Source organism: Macrotis lagotis, chromosome 4 (assembly GCF_037893015.1).
Source record: "Macrotis lagotis isolate mMagLag1 chromosome 4, bilby.v1.9.chrom.fasta, whole genome shotgun sequence".
In the NCBI taxonomy this organism is placed as follows: Eukaryota; Metazoa; Chordata; class Mammalia; order Peramelemorphia; family Peramelidae; genus Macrotis; species Macrotis lagotis.
In genome coordinates, this window is record NC_133661.1 from 62661664 (window position 1) to 62679662 (window position 17999).

General features: G+C 40.1%; 1 protein-coding gene across 1 annotated transcript in view; it reads right to left on the reverse strand.

Moving 5' to 3' along the window:
- The window catches only part of RASGEF1A (RasGEF domain family member 1A), an 87316-nt gene extending 69886 nt beyond the window's left edge, over window positions 1-17430 (reverse strand). Inside the window, exon 1 of the mRNA XM_074232975.1 lies at window positions 17306-17430. The gene's annotated coding sequence lies outside the window, so the exon portion shown is untranslated. The remainder of the gene's footprint in view (window positions 1-17305) is intronic.
- Window positions 17431-17999: the final 569 nt, after the last annotated feature.

Here is a 17999-nt window from a genome sequence, read left to right on the forward strand (position 1 = left end):
GAAATAACTGCAAATCCTCCTCTCTCTCTGACCATAGTTGGGTCTTCTAGGATATGCTTGACATGGCACTGGAATCAGTGTCTAGAGAAGTGGTGAAAGCGTAAGGTGAGTGCTGGCATTGGGGAGAGGACAGTGGTGAATTGACCTCAGAACTCTTGTCCTCCCTCAAAATCATTTATCTTGAGTTGGTTGATTACCAGAATTCTACCTGCAGGGTTCTGGATCCTCATTCCTGATCCTGGTTACAATGCGAAGACCCCTAGAAAGGGGAAATGGAAATATCAAGTTGTCATCTCTTCCAAAGACCTCAGTATGAATGATCAGAATAACTTTGGTTATGGGGATGGAGGCTGAACGTGGAGAAGTGGAGTTTCTAAGACATAGAAGAAAGAGTGTAGAAAAGATATGCAGCAGACTCCAAAGAAGCTTCTTTGACTTTACTATTTTTTTCCAGAGGTCCCTCTTCTTTTTCCATGTTGTGACAAAGCTCTGCTGAAAAGCTACCTCGATGATTCTGCCTTATATTCAAGGTTAAGCAAATCCTAAACTATTACAAAGTAGGAGATGCTTCATGTTGTGTGCCAATTAAATCAGTGAGAGTGGAGGATGGATTCCTGAGGAGACCATCTCCAAAGGAGTGTAGGAAGACAATTTTACCTGTCCCCTTGTTTACCTTCTTTGGGAGTTAAATTTGCCTTCATTTCTCACAAGTTATTCTTTAATGTCACAGATACTCTTAATTTGAGAGTCATCCCTGAAGAGATGATTGAGCAATTTAAAGTATTTTGGATGATATGGTTATTCCCATGCAAGATGCACATGAGATTAGATAAATATTCCAACAATCTGTAGTGGAAGGAACAGTGACCAGAATCCTGCAGTAGAGAGTGGAGTAGGGGATCAGATGACCTAAACCCCAGCTTTCATATCAGTTTGTAGAATACCAGCTGTGTGACTGCATGGAATATATAGGATCAGAGCAGCAAGGATCTAAAAATAGAACAGACATTAGAGGACATTTATTCCAATCCTCCTACCATTTTACAGATAAAGAAACTGAGGCTCTGAGACATTAAGTGATTGCTAAAAAAGTCACAGAGTAAGAAGCTTCATGAAATTAGGGATAGAAAGGACCTAGAAGGTTTAGGAGAGCTCCTCCCTTACTCCTCTTACCAAAGATGAGGAATCTGGGCATCAGGTAAAGTCATCAACAGTCCTAAGATCACCAGGTAGTAAGTATCAGAAAGTGGGTTATGAATCCAGGCCACAGACTCAGCTAAATTAAAAGTTGGAAGGGACCTTAGCAGCCCATATAGGAAAAGGAAATTCATAGCCCTATCACAGTGGTCACTCTTTGTATTATATCACAAAAAAGCCAGAATCCATATTCAGGTTTTCCACATCCAAAATCCAGTGAATTTCCCACTGTACTATACTATGCTATGCTAATTTTCAGATATTTAAAATGAGCTAATAGTCCTTCTGCTATCTAATTGCATATGTTTATTTTAGGGAAAACATAAAATTCAATAAAAAACAAAACAATTATAAACCAGAATCAGCTCACTAATGAAGTTACTAGTATTTACCTAATCTGATGTTGTGGAAATCAAGTGAGATGATATGTATGAAAGTTTTGGGGAAAACATAGAAACACACGCATGTAAATTATTATTGTTGTTATTATGTACATGTGTCAGGAATTGATGTTTCTGGGACACTAGAAGATCTCTCATCTGTACCCTCTCTGAAGACATCAATGAAAGTTTCATTTGTTGCATTGGAGACAAAGGTGAGGTCAGAGAGTCATGGAAAGGAAAATGAGGCTAGAGGAGAGGATGTTAGAGCAGAACAGGGTCCTTAGGTAAGGTTAGGTAATACCAGTTCAAATAGGTAATACCAGGCTAGAAGTACATTTGCTTGAGGGGAGTGCAGAGGATGGAAGATAAAAGGTGCCTTGTTCTACAAAGCTCGCCCAGGTAAGCAGTGGCATAGATAATGTACATGGAAGAGATATTGGCAAGGTACCTGCTCTATGGTCCTGCTCCCAGCTAGGACTCCCCTCAAATCTCACTTAGAATCGTTTCTCCAAACATCACAGTAAGAACCGGCTGAACCCATCTGTCAGGGAAATCGAGTCAGTGTGGACCTGTTGGGAGTCACGGTCCTGTTTTACTTGGCTCAAAACTGCAAGTGCCTTAACTCTTTCCCTGCCTGTAGATAAGAGCACGGGTTCGGGAGGAATATTCCAGCTTTCCTGATGAGATTTCCTGCCCCCCCCTCCCCGACCATTCGCCCATCCTCCTTATCTTTCAGGGATCACCAACCCCGAACATTCTGCCTTGCCTGGGAGCTTTCCAAACATCTCTGCCAGTTCCAAAGGAAAAAAAAAAGCTCAGCATCATCTCTCTCCCCCCGCCCCCTCCTGTGCCCTGTGACCCACCCAGATAGCATGGCAATGCAGCCGGTCCTGGTACCCCTTCCTCCAATTCTCCCAGCTTTGCCACTGATGTCTGGAGGCTTGGATCCTTGCGTCCTCAAGGCGCCCGGGGCGCTGTCCAGGCACTGAAGCATCAGCCGCCGGGACTTGGGGGCAAAGGCTCCTGTTATCCCCCAGTACTGCGCAGCTTGGCCCCCAGCTCTGGCAGCCAGCTGGTGGTGGCTCCGGCTCTGCCGACAGCTCGGGCTCCGGCTCGCGATTGGGGTTTGGGGGCGCCAGGATGGGCGGGGAACGGAGCGCACAGCGGACTTACCCGACTTGGACCAGCGCTGCGGTCCTGGACAAGGCTGAAGGAGGCGCCCGCCCGTAACGCTCTGCGCCCTCACCCCACGCTGGCCGGCTGGGGTCGGCTGGGAGCCGGCGCAGGGGAGCGCTCAGCCTGGGCGGGCTCCCCCTCCCCCAGCGACCCAACCCTGGAAGGATGGGCGAGGCGGACCCCTCCCTTCCTTAGCGCCCAGCTTAGCGCCTGTGGCCAGAGGCTCCGGCCCTCCCTCCCTCCTTCTCCTTCTTGCCTTCCCTTCTTCCTTCCTTTCTTCCTTCCCTTCCACCCTCCTTCCTCCTTCCTCAGTCTCTCCCTCCCTCCCACCCATCGCCTCCTCCCCCAGACTTGGGCTCACGCACTGGGGACCCGATGCGCTCCTGCCTTCCTCTGCTCTCCGACGTTTAGACTATCTGGGGCCGGGAGGGAGGAGTGGGTGGAGAGAGGATGAGGGAGACACAGTGGGGAAGGGCAGAAGTGGAACTTCTCCAAGGCCTTTCTCAGTGGGACTGGTCAATATTTGGTTCGGTTCGTTTTCTCTTAAGAGAGAATACTGGCCTCCAAGAGAGCAGAGTGACCTTCCCATGCTCCCACCTCAACTTCTCCCAAAGCACCAATTTTCTGAGGGGTCATCCTCCCAACCCCCCTTGCCCTCCTCAGATAATGTCAGCTTGTAGAGTTAACTAGGAGAAAGGAATTCTTTGGGGTCTCAGATTTTGCCTCTGCTCCCTCCTTCTGCCCAGGTCTCAGAGGTTTTGGTCAGTGGGAAGGCAAACTTAATTCAGTAAGAATACAAGAAACAACAGGAAGATGAGAACCAACCGATCCAGGTTGCTGTCCTGGCTCTGTCCTGACTTGGTAGGGTGCATTCCTTTCAAACTCTCAAACTTGTTGCTTTAGCGGTAAACAGGGAGGTGCAGATTACTCCTTTTGACCTTGTCCTCTTAATTCTCTGTGATTTAATTCTTACCAGCATCACACTTATCTCAGTTTTGTATCAATCTCAATGATTAAAATGATGCTCTACACAGAATAAACCCCTAATAAATGATGGTTGGATTGGTATGAGAAGAAAAGGTTTAGGAAGCAAGGAGGCAATGTCATCTTCCCTTTAATTAACCTAATGCTGGACAGTCAATCTCCTTTCCTTCACTAGGCCTGGGTTCTTAATTGCTCAGCATTGCTTAGCCTGAGCAATACTGTTGGACAGTTCCTGGAAGGCACCAGAAATGGAAATTGGTCTGTCTAAGCTGTTTCCCTTGGGAGAAAGCTGTCTTCTCTGGGTCAGTCTTACTTTGGACCTATGACTTAGACAAATTACCTAAAACTTTGGGGTCAGTTTTTTTTTCCTCTGTAAAATGGAGAGATTATAGTATAAGGTCAGTAAAAGAGAACTCAGGGTTTGAATCTTTCCAGCAATATCATGAAGAGAGAATAAGATGCATCCAGTAACAAAATCAATCAAAAAATACTTATTTAGTGCTTACTTTGAGATAGGCAATGTGATGGGCTAACATTTATATAGAGCTTTTAATAAAAGGTTTGTAACTTGCTTTTCATTTATAAAATAATATAGTATAATACAAACACCTTACAGAAGGTGTTATTAAACAGATGAATCAACAGGTTTCAGGAGGCTAAGTGACCTATCCAGTCACACAACTAATAAGTATTTGAGGAGGGATCTTCCTCTCTGCAAGCCCAACACTCTAACCATGAATAAGACTACATATGAGCAATATGGCTACATCCAAATTTCCAACATATCAACAAACAGGGTTAGTTTCTAGAATTTCCAGCCATGACTGAGCTCTCTAGCTCTTTAGCAGCATAAACAGGGCTGATTCTCTTTCAAATCATCAGAAAAATGTTCCAGGAAGCTTGATCATTTCAAACAAATTTGCAGTGGTAAGGCATCTTCAAGATCATTTTGTCCATATTTTGAGATCTTTTTACAAAACCTTCCTTGACCCTATGACATGGTGCAGGGGATAGAGCACTGACCTTGGAGTCAAGAGGAAAGGAGTTTGAATCCCACCTCAGATATTTGCCATTTGCTAGCTGTGTGTCCTTGGGCAGGTCACTTAATGCTGGTTGCCTCACATACAGGACCACCTCCAGTCATTCTTATTCATATCTGGCCACAGGACCAGATGACTCTGGTGACTTAGTTCAGCCCCCACCTCACTCAAATTCAATTCAGGGGCTTATCATGGCATCATGTCCCTGATGTGAACTTCTTGGAGAAAGAAGGACAAATAAACATTGACCCGTTGACTACTAGGAGACTCAAATACAAATTGCCCAGTCTAATATTTGCAGATGCGTACAAGCTAACTCTCCCTACCTTATCTTACACCACTCTTTAGCTTAAGAGTCTAGTCAAGCAGGCCCTTTTAACGTCAAGTACATGTTTATTCCTGTCTATATCTTTGCTCATGGCCTCTCATCAATAATATTAATTAACAAGGGGAGGTTAGTGGATAGAGCAGCAGATCTGGAGGACCTGACTTCAAATAATTTTGTGATCCTGGACAAGTCATTTAACCCTGTGATTGCCTCTCACCTCCCCAGTAATAATAGCTAACATTAATACGCTTTGCTTTAAGGTTTGTAAAGTAATTTCAAAATATTGATATTATCTGAGTCTTACAATTATTCATATAGGAGGGTCTGAATGGTTACTGAACTTCTTGCACATAGGAAGTAAATGCCAGAGATGAGATTTTCCCTGACTGTACGTCCAATATTTTCCAGGCTACACCATGCCATGCAGAGTCCCAAAGTGAACATAACACTTCAGATGCTGTATGGCTGAAAATTGATCAGGTTTAATCACATGGGACCACTTTATCCTTTTTCTAAAGGGCATAGTTCTCTGAATGAAGGCTAGAATTGTGTTTGCTTTTTGTTTTGCTTTGTTTTGACAACCACAATCACGAGCTTTATATCAAATTAAATCAATTTTATCCATAGTGCTTGGGAATTGTCTATTCAAATCTGCCTATTTCTACTCACCTGCTCGATGAAATCTCCCTTTAGATAGTTGCTCTCATTTCTCTTTCCTTTGAGCTCTTATAGGACTTGTGAGATCATAACTTTAGCATTTAAACATGCATTGCCCTATTTTTAAAATTCCATTTTCATGTGTATATGTTTTATTTTCCCAGTTAGGTTGCAGGTTCCTAGTAAACAAGGATTATGCCTAATTAACCCAGGTAACCTCTCATAGCATAGTACTTTGTGGATAATCCATGAATAGTCAATACTTTGAACAGCTTAAATTGTCAGAACTAGAAGAGACCTAAGAGACCATCTAATGTAGGGGTTCTTAACCCAGGGCCCACGACCTTGTTTTTAAAAAAGTTTCTCATAAATGTATCTCAACATAATTGATTTCTTTTGTGATTTGATATATTTTTTTGCATTTAAAAACATTCTCTGAGGAGACTTCATCAGTCACTGCTAAAGAGCTTCATGACATAAAATTAAGCACCCCTTATTTATTCTTATCTCCTTCATTTTACAGAGGAGGAAGTATTGGCTGTGGGGAGAGGGGATCATAAATCTGTGCCCTATCTTTTTAAAATTGCAGGTTGAGATTTTCCTTATTTTTCTTCCCCTCCAACTCAGACTATCTGGGGTTGAAGTTTAGGTAAAGAATCATTTTTTTGTTTTGTTTTGTTTTTGGAAGGCAGTGGGGTTAAGTAATTTGCCCACAGGTAATTTTTAAGCGTCTGAGGCCACATTTGAACTCCTGACTTCAGGGCCAGTGCTCTATCCACTGTGCCACCTAGCTGCCCTTGGAAAGCAATCTGAATTCTTCACACTACATTGACAGCAGTAAGAATCCTACCCTGAGAAACCTACTCTAAGTATCAGATCATTCATCTCATTTTCATTTGAGTAGCAACCTCAGGTCTTGCCTAAAGGACCTGCTCATCTGATGGAGGAGAGAGGAATTACAATTTTACATTGGATGATTTTGTCAACAAAATTTAAAATGATAATAATAGAATAATGATAATAATAATTATGATTTCTGGTGAATTAAATCCTGTCAGGGGCCACAGGAACTTTGAGGGAATTGCTTCTCCCCAAGATTGTTCCACACCTGCAGAAGCAGGAAGAAGTCCTTGGTCCTTTCATCCAGTAGAGAATGGATAAGGTTTTTAAAAATACTCATTATCTCTTCCCTTCTCATTCCTTTAGACATAACTGGCAGTTGCTCTGCAGGATATTTTTTGTTCTAATCAGAAACAAGCAACTGATTAATTTTCCTTTCAGGTTCATGTGTATGTGAGGAGAGATTGACTAGCTTTATAGATAATTTGGGTTCCCTTTTCCTTAGTCCAGGGGAGAAAGCTGAGGCATGGGGAGGGTGGTGAGTGAGGGATGGTGGGAGGTTGTATTTTTTCCATGTAAACAAATCATTAAGACCTAATATTCCCAAATTCTGAACAGGAAAGACCTTATTTAAACCAATTTAAACTCTAGGGCAGTACAGACATTTGTCTTATGTTCTGTTGTTGTGGGGGGTTAATGGGTCATGGGTCAGAGCATTAATCAGTGACTGTGGAGTAGAAAAGAGATGCTAACCCTGGGTGAAATATGAGGCTGCTGTCATGGGAACAGGAGTACAAGCAGAGCCTTCGAAAGGCGCCTTCTTGACAAAAGCCACCAGCAAACGCGAGAAATTCTAATAATTAAAGCTTTGTTCCATATGCATGATTCATTTTTTTCCTCCTCTAAATTCTTTTTTCACTCCTGAGTACTGTTTGAATTGACTGTGGGAATCATAGCGTCTCCTCTGAACTCTCCTAAACATAAATTAGCAAAGCCTAGTTATTCATTTTTATTTTTATTTTCCCTTTTTCTTTTTGTTGTCTCTAGTAAACCTCATCTACTGAAGGCTCTGGGGACAATACCAAGTTGTCCATCAAATGCCATTTCATGATTGTTCTGTTTTCTGCTTATTAACAGCGATGGCAATGCAGCAGGTAGGATAATCTTCTGGCTTCCCAAGGATCTCTGATGGCTCCCCAGCTGCCAAGCAAGACCTTTATGTTTATTCCCCCTAAAGAATGGATGAATTCACTTTTCCATTATTGGGATTCTGCTAGGTTCCCATGTACTATCTCTTTCTCTGCCTTTTGGTTGATTTCATCCAATTCAACAAGTATTCATCAGATACCAATACTGAGTTAGCAGGGACCTTGGAGGTCACCTAGCTCAGATCTCCCATTTTATACAAGAGAAAACTGAGGCACAAGGAGGTATAGCGACACAGTAATTAAGATAAATCAACTGGGACTTGATCCAAGGTTATTCAGGTTTAGTGGGGAGCACTAACAACATTTTAGTCCTTCAGAAATCTAGATAACAGAAGCTAGTCTCTAGTTAGCAAGAACATAAGCAATTAAAGGAGTGATTTACGATTTCCCCCCCAGTATTTGGGGGCCCTGATGTGTGAGCTCTAATACCTAGAAGTAGAATGACATTCTATCTGCGATTTAGTGAACAAGTTTTAGAGAGTCGTCTGAGGCACACAAAAGTTAAATAAATCGGCCAGAATCACATGACACTTAAATAGAAATCAGAGATGAGATTGGAACCCAGTTCGTCTTGAATCCAAGCTAATACTCTTATCAATTAAGTAATTTTACTTCTTAGTTAACTGCTTATTAAACTAAGAGACTACAACATAGAAGCTTCTTTCCCACTGTGGTTGTACTCTCAGTCAGCTCCTCACTGACTTGGCCTCATATTTTTTTTTTCCTGCCCCATCTAGGCTGTTTAGTAGTGGCTTTATGGCGCCTCTACTCCCAAAATAAAATTATTTATCTTATCAGAGGCATACTTAGTGCCATTTGCAAAGGGGAAGAAACTTTTAATTATGGTTTTGTAGAGAGGTAGAGTGATGTCAGGTCTTATATAGTTTCAGTCCCTATCCTCTATAGTTTATGGTCCTATGACAGTAACAATCATAATATGCATTCATAAACAATGCATTTGCCAGTTTTCATTTTTCTCATACTAAGTGCCAAAGGGAGTCATATACACATGAGTCAAGTGGGAAGTTAGAGAATGGAGAAAAATAGGGGAAGCTTCATGGAGGTGGGACCTAGAACCTGATGGCCAGTTAAGATCTATCTGAGCAAGAAAATCACAGTCTGGGCAGAGCTTAGAATGACTGCATAGGTATGGAATTTTAGCTCTTAAGGGAGATTGAGACTGAGGAATTTCTGGGACTAGAGAATTCCGACCTGCAGTTGGCTATGTTTATTGGATATTTACAGTAAGTTTGACATTAATATAGTGAACCCCTGGCTGTAGGGAAGACCAGATTGTCTAAGGATGGAGAAATCATCTCAGAAATGGAACAAGTCAAAGCAAAACCATCCTATAGATCAGGCATGGGTTAGGCCATGAATAACCCCTTCTATATATAGTTTGAAGGAGAAAAGGGAGGAAAAAGGAGAGAAAAGGAAAAGAAAGAAGGAAGAAGGAAGAAGGGAGAAGAAGAAGAAGAAGAAGAAGAACAAGAACAAGAAGAACAAGAACAAGAAGCAGAGAATGAAGAAGAGCCATCATGGCATGAAAAGTGATGTCAAGAAGGGACTAAAAGCATGTAACATTATTATCCTCTTGGTGATCTATTTCTAATTCTATAAAATTTAGGACTTGAAGCTTTATAAGTAAACAGAAGTATGTATGCAGTTCTGTTTCTGTTACATTCCATCTGGGTGACCTTGGGCAATTAACCTCACCTCTGAAAAACCTCTTTCCCCAATATTTCTAAGATTATAGTCTAAAAGTCAAACTGCTGATCTGCATTGGTGTAGGGAGCTTTCTATACTGATGACTTTTGTCATAGACCTTTTTGTCATAGACCTTTCCCCCAGTGGGGGGGGGATTATGAGCTCTTACAATATGGAAGCCATTGTCAATAGTTCCTTCTAAAACATATGATAAAATATGATCAACTTCTGGATGAGCTGCTTGAGACTCCATTACAGAAAGCCACTTAGTATATAGGCTTTTCTCTGAAATGTCAATTGTCTTGAGCAGTCAAAGGACTCTTCCTTAATGTCTGGGGGTTGCTAAGTGTGCTGTGAAGGAAAGAACCACTTCAAATGAAGAAGAGATACCAAAAGTCAGAGGATTTAAGGGAAGATTTTGGCATTACAGATTCAATTCTTGTGCTATACCCAAAGACAGGAATATCTATCATTAAGAGAAGTTATTAGGGTAAGCCTTGTGATAGGGACAAAGAGAAGGGAAACAGCCAGGTTGCCCAAGTAGGCCAAATTAAATTCATGTGTTCAAAATACATTTCTATCCAAGGTTGTTTCATAGGAACTCTTGAAACTGTCTGGATCACATTCATTACTGGCAATAGGAAAAATGGCTGCCATCAAAATAAAAAAACGGAAACAGAAAAATCCCCCATGTTCCCTTGAATGAGATGAAAAATATACTTTTCAGAGTTGCCTTTCGACAAGGTATAGCAGCTGCTCAAAGGAAAATTGGGTAAAGGATCAAAGTTTCAAGAATGTACAAAGAAACTACTCTTGTTTATGTTGGGGCAAATAAGCAGCCCTAGGAAAGTTGCTGGAGCTAACTTTTATTTTGTTAAGCGATTATACTTATCATTTCCTGTCAGACTCCAAAAACATACAAAAGGCAAGGATGCTATTTGTATCAATCCAAAGGGGACTAAGTATGTCCGTGCACATACACACACATTCTGTATTTTTTTTTACATGACCTTCTTTAATTCCCAGGAGAGAAATCTGATGATTTCTTCTTTGAGGGATGTAGGGAGCAACAGGGACATTTTAAGAATGTGCTGGGTACCCTTTTGAGAATGGGTTCCTCCATTAATCTTTTGATGAAATACAACATTATAGAAGACATCATGGAGAGTATGAAAGACTAGAAAGGGAAGTGAGTCAGTTATGGTGTGAGAATGAAGTATTATAGCAGGACTGGCATCTATGAAAAAAGGAAAGAAACAGGAAAGTCTTGAGTATGTTGATTCCATCCTTAATGAAGAAATTATGAAAGGATACATACAGAATGAGAATGTGTGGTTCGATTATATTCTGTATTTGGGAGAATATCTGATGAGTTGAGTGGATGGATCCATTGAAGAAATATCTACTGGAATATTATGTAGTGTAGTGGCATGTAGTAGAATGTAGTGGCATAATCACCTCCCTTGCTCTGAGCATTATAACTACTAATACACCTACGTTTGCAAGAGTTTTTTGGGGGGGAAGGAACCACATACAGAATAGCTCTCAGTTCACTAAAATCCCTATTTTCAAACATTTACTTATGTTAGGAGTTGAGAATATTTTTAACCCCTGTATAATATGTTAAAGTAATGCTTCATAGAGCTTTTTAACCAGACATTTCCATAGTGTTTCAATCACATGCTATACTGTGACACAGACAGTAGATTAGAACCTCTGGGACTGAAAGGATGTCATTGGTCTTCTAGTCTAGCCCAAAATAGAATAAAACTTTCCTTTACAACCTTCCCACTTATCTGATACTCGCTTGAGTTATTTATTGTAGATTTTTAAGGGGTTTAAAGAATTGTGGAGGCCACAAAGTCAAAGAATCACGACTCTTATAGTCTCCAGATGAGGAAATAAAACTCATAGGAGTCAAATGACTTTCTCAGGATAACAAAGGAAGCAAGTAGAATGATGAAATGTCTAGAATGATTATAGGAATCCCTGATATGACAATCTTTACGACTGCTAATTTAGATGTCCTGGAAGATTTTGAATAATGGAGAATTCACTATCTCATAAAACATTCAATTTCATTGCTAGACAGATCTAATTGTTAGACAATTGTTTATTATGTTGAACCAAACACTACTTCCTTAAAATTGTAACCAATAGGCACTAGCTTTGCTCTAGAAAGCAATATGAAACAAATCTGAGTTCTTCCTTTGCATAACAGATCTTTAAATATTTGAAGATAACCATCAATTTCCATCTATATATTTTATTTTCCTACACTTCCTTTCAGCTAGTACTCCTTGGTCATGATTTCTAGACTTTTCCTCATCCTGGTCAGCTATTTTTTGGAAGAACTTATCTTTTTTTAAAAAAAAATGTCAGTGTCCCTTTTAAAATTTGGTACCCATAGCTGACAGTGATAGTACTGAGTAGAGGGATTCCATTTTATGCTACCATTTCACTATGGTACCTCTCTTGGTCTGGATATTTTATTTGGTAGAACATCCCCAAAGATTGTATTAGTGTAGTTAAATTTAAGCACTTAAAGATTAAAATGGCACTAGAATTTCTAGGACATCTTCTATAGTTGGGATCAAATTGACTCTTTTGCTTCCCATGTCATCCTGTTTACTTACATTGGAGCTTTTTTTTTGGGGGGGTGCAGTTTGGAAGGAAAAAAGGGAGGAGCAGAACTATGATTTCACTCATAATAGGGAATTCTTGGTGAGAAAATTCCTAAGAACTTGGAAGATCCTGCTTTTCTTTTTACAAGTGGAAAGTTTCCTGACCTGCCCAGGGCCACATAACCACCCTCAGACGGGTGCTCCACTTGAAACCAGGACTTCCTGAATCAATGGTCAAGTCTTTCATCCATTTTTCCGTATCATATCATTGACTCATATGGAGTATAGAGTCTACTGAAGCTCAGAATTTTGTCTTTTTTTTTTCAGAAAATGGCACTGAGCAAAAAGAAATTCACTTCCTCTTCTGAGAGAGATCATCAAAGTAGGGCTCTCCTAGGATGTTTCTTGAATTGGATTGCTCTTAGCATTTGACTATTTGAATGTCCTGTTGATAGAAACCTCTGTATATTATATTCACCTATTTAAGAAAATATTGAGTTAAAGAAGGCCTTAATTACACAAGACCCTAGATGGGTAAGCAGCCTAGAGCAGTTATCTCTAGGTATTAGCTCCACATAGGATGTTGATTTACTCAAAAATGATGATATTTTTCTGGGAAACTTAATAGGACTTCTTAGCCCTCTTGACCAGGTGAGGAAGAAAGAAAGGAATTTGCCCTATGATTTCAAGACAAGGGAAATTATTTTTTTGCCTACCCTTATAATATCTACATTACCAAAGATATTATTTGAAATCCCATTATTAAATATTTTTCCATGAGGTAAAGGTTAACTCTTTCAGAAGCTGTTTGAATGGAAGTATTTATTAAATGCTGAAAATAGCCCAAACATTTCTTGCTTCAAATATAAAACTCTTTGAGAATAATAAATCATTTGATCTCTAGCATTTGAATGTGAATTATCAAGGTTTCTTCTGTGATTAGAAGATAAAGGCAGCAGTTATGAGTCCTGGATACTTGAGGTGCTAGTAGTTTCCAAAAGAGAAAGGGTAAGAAAGGAAGGTGACTGCATATGTTAAAATATAATTTAATGATGTCATAGGAAGACTAATTCTAGGTTGGGGTTTCTGATTCTCACTGACATCAATTGAATGGAAGAATGAGGTTGAGTAGTCAAGATGTGTAGAAAGAACTATGGCATTTATCAATGCCTACTCATGGTTTTGAGTTGATATATATCAGAATGGATTAATGTGATGTATTTGTGGGGGTGAAAGGTTAGAAGTGACCACATCAAAGAAGGTTTGCTGAGGTTTCTAAAATACAATCTGTCAGACAAGTCTATTGAAAAAGTCCCCTATAGTTCCCCAGCTCTGCAAGTGTGATCTCAGAGTGGAGGACTAGAGGATGAAGGCTAATGGGAGAATTGATTGAATTTCCCTTAGGGGAACACTGAAGAAAAACAAGGGGGTTAGACTTTGACTACTCCTTTCCCAACCAAACCAGGTGCCCCAGGGTCTCTAGGTATCATGTGGAACCCAGATGTCAAGTACATCTGTGCCTAATTCAGCCCTTAATCTCAAATATACTTAGAATGATACCTGATAGCTGACAGTCTGTTCTTAGTTGGTTTACCTGACTCCCTGAGGAAAGAAAATAAAGATCCTGGTAACCTGAGAAAGGAGAAGCATTCAAATTATAAAGGAACTGGTACCTTTTGAATGATGCTTTGGTGGGTTTGGATCCATCACATCATTTTTAGATACTTGTTTTATGGACCACTGGTCCAGTTCTGGTTACAGAAGCAGATGAGTCAGTGTGAGAATTTAACAATTCAAATTTAATAAATTAACAAAGTATTGTACAAAATGCTGAATATAAGGACTAGTTAAATTTGTGGTTTCCTTGGAAAAGAGAACTCCATCTAGCAATATAGTTAATCACTCTCTCTGAAACTAAGAGTCTTAGTTGTTCAGAGTACTGAGAGTTTCCATGATTTGTCCAGGGTCAAATAGCTGGTATATGTCTATCTTCCTGACCAGCTTTCTATCTATTATGCTGTCTCTGAATTAGGGTTAGGAAGCCAAAATGAAACGATCACTCAACAAACAAGCATTTGCTAAAAACTGACTAAGCCTTTTTCCTTATACTAGAAAGAATAATTAGCCTAGTATCCAGAAGATCTAGCTCTGTTATTAACTGGTGACCTGTAAAATAGAGATGGGGACACACCTTCAAAGCCTCCTCTAGCTCCAAAAATTCAGCTGTCTTGGGGATATGTAAACATATCAACATTTTGATTTTTATATTCTGCAAGGTAGAGTCTTAAAATCCATCTACTTCAGCACCTTCACTTTTCAGATGAGAAGACTGTGATGTGGAAAAATGACCTGAACCATCCATGACTATCTAGTCAATGGCAGAGCTGATATACATCTCTTCCCCCTCCACCCTTAGTCTGATCCTTCCCTATACTCTCTGATACCTGGTAACTTTTTTTTCTTTGTATAGGCATCTGCTATTCTGTGCCTACCTCTTACTGAAATCATTTCTATTTGATTGATTACTTCCTTGAATTTCCCCAGAGAGGGTCTGTCAGACTCTTCAATGGAGAGAAGCTGGGTTTCAATCTTTCCCTTTTCTGTAGAGTGATTGAATTAATAAGAGGAGACCAAATCACTTGGTGCCTAGGTCCTCTTTATTAGCTCTTTGCTAATGACTAAGGCAGAAATGTTGATTTATTTCCCCATTGGGAAAAAGTCTGCTCAATGAGGTGAAGGGGCAGGAGGCCGATCCTTAATCCATTAGTTCAGGAAAGGTCAGAGTAGGCTCCAGAAATGCAGTGAAATCTCCTTGTTCATTTCCCTTTCCCTATCAAGGAAGAACACTCAAGTCTAGCCAAATCTTACTCATCCTTGCAGATTCAGTTCAACCTACTGTCTCCATTTTTACCTCTAATAATGGGAGGAAGGGAGTGACAGTTTGACAAGCAATGGATCAATAAATATGTATGGTATAAATAGAAAAAGGTACTTAATTTGGAGTCAAAGAAGTTGCATATATTTATCCCCCTAGGTCATTCACTTTGTTCTCTGAAACTCAATGTCCTTCTCTGTGAAATTAAAGGGTTAGGCAAGGGCTCCTAAATTGTCTTATATGTCATGGAAGTCCTTTGGTATAGTCTGGGAAGGGTTAACAAATCTCTTCTCAGAATAATGTCTTATATGCATAAATAAAATATATACAATTACAGGGTCATTTTATATAACATTATATAATATGCAATAAATACATGTATTATATTAATACATTATTATAATTCTATCATTCTATGAGTTTATGAAAGTATTTTATAAGCATAGCACATTTTATAAATGTGAATAGAACGGAAGCTCCTTGACATCAGGTATGATTCGTTTGTGCTACACACACATACAACACACATGCACACTATCAAGATTAAAGTAGTGTAGAACAGGGAGAGGTCAATTTTTTTGCTGGAATACCAATGGAAGATTGGAAGAGGTTTAAGAAGTTGGGGTTCTAAAGGCAGAGCAAGAGTACAGGAGAAAGTATTCTGATGAGTGGAGAAGTTGGTCTGAACAAAAATAGAAGAAGAAAATGTTTGTAGGGGACAATGATAATAAGATTACCATGATCAGATCATAATTCAGAATTATAAAGGTCAAAGAAGCCCAAGGTTACTTTGGTTGTCTGAGATGGCATTTGAATCCAAGTTCTCTGCCCTATCTACTCTTCATGCTATTTTTCTCATTCAGAGGATCTCTACAAGCCCTGAGAACTTAGGTCCTATGAGGGAAAGAAGCACTGATCCATAGATGGTCAGCTCAGGAGAATCGACCGACAGGGAAAATAGAATTCCCTTGCCTTGTTTATCTCTCTCTCTCTCTCTCTCTCTCTCTCTCTCTCTCTCTCTCTCTCTCTCTCTCTCTCCTGCTTTTCTTGTTCTCTATCTCTGACTGTGGGCCAGGTAAGTTCCATTTGAAGTGAGCCTTTTAACTCCCACAAACATGCTGTTTCTAAATTCCATTTTCAATTATCCACATTTTCAAAAAAAGGAAGATTTTTCATAAATTGCTTTGAAAAGTAAATGGTACAAGCAAAGCTATCTCAAGCATCATATTAATCCTTTTGCTCCCTTAGAGAAGATGCTATGTTTCTCTCCCTCTCTGAACCCCTTTGCACATGCTGGTACCTACAGGTGAACTTAAAACCCTCACCCAGGGACAGCGGTAGCCAATGCATCTGGGTTTAGGAACCAGACCCTCTCTGTCTAGGAAGGGTTTTGGGGGGAGACTTCAGAAGAGCAGTGTTCTTATTATTGAATTTCCAAGGATAACTCTCTTTGGATTCTGCTTACAAGAGCTGCCTCCCCTGGCTCCCTTGTCTTACTAGGCTCTGTTTCCTGCTGCAGGATGGATGAGCCATCCCTGAATTGGCAATGTACCATTGCCTGCTGACTCAGGTTACCTGCTTAGATTCCTTCCTAAAAACAGAACTTGGTGTTCAGCTAACATCCATATTTCACTGTTTTTTGTTCCTACCAGGCAAAAGCTAGGAAGAGAAGTGTCTTATTTTCTCCAGAATACTGTTTTCTCTCCCCCACCCTCCCTCCCTTAATAGCAACACAAAACAAGCACCGTGCCATTGGGGGGGGGGGTGCCATGCAAACAAGTTTAACAATCAGACATTCCTGGAAGGGCAACATAACCTGTTTTCTTTTCCCTGCTCCAGTGTAGTGATGATCTCAGTGGTCCCACTCATCTTCAGATACCCTTGGAGGTCAACCATCTTGCTTAACTAACATAGGTGAGAGTACATGATCTCTGCATATGACGCCTTACTCTGTGCTGTGACTATGGAGCAGATGAGATAGATCCAAAGTACTGGATCCACTTAGTCTAAAAAGGATCTTTTGGTCCCTATTGTCACTTTCCCCTTCAATTGAAAAAGTGCCTTCCAAGTTCCTTGCAATTCGAAATCCATTGGTCCTGTACATTTCTGGTCAATCCTTAGAACATTGCCAAAGCTGAAAGATCTATTTAAAGTGTGAAACTTGCTCAAATATACCTTTTAGAGAAAGCATTTTTCCCTCAGACCCATCAACTTTCACAATGACAATTTCCTAGAAGAGAGTCCAAAAAGTGATTAGATGCTATAGTTAAAGATAATGAAACTCACCTGACTTTCAAGGAAATTTTCTTATTCTTAATGGCCCAAGATGCTTATGAACAATTTTTTTTTTCTCTCTGTCTCTCTCTGGGTCTGTCTCTGTCTCTGTCTGTCTCTCTCTGTAATGATCACAGAGGGAAGGGGTGACTAGCCAGTCTCTCTGAGGATTCTCTAAATATACCCAGGGGAAATGGGCAGTCCACAGGGAAGGAAACTCTCCCACCCACAGACTTCCACTACGCAAGGAACACGTGCAATTAGTCGTCTGTGGTAGTGATGGGGAACTCCACTAAGTTGTCTTTCTCTTCTGATAGCTTTCTGATAGGTTATTTTACTTAGAGGCTTGTCTGAGGTTATTTTACTTAGAGGCTTGTCTGGTCCTGACCAGTGACTTCTCTTTCCTCCCCCAAAATGGAAGAGATCAATAAGAATATCAGATTATAGGACGTCTGGGCTGAAGAAATACTTCTCCATCTTCTGCTGAGCTGACTTTAAAAGTCATTTTCTTGAGCTTTTTTTCAGACTTAAAAGTACAAGTTTAGAGAGCAAAGGTTTGCTGAATCATTTAAAAAGGTCACCACTAAATTTTCCTTCAAGTCTTATAGTTACTGAACAATTCTTATACTGCAACTTAGGTGGAAAGATTTGCTTTTAAAGAGATGATTTCCCCAATTTACATCCTCTTCCCCCAAATATAACAAAA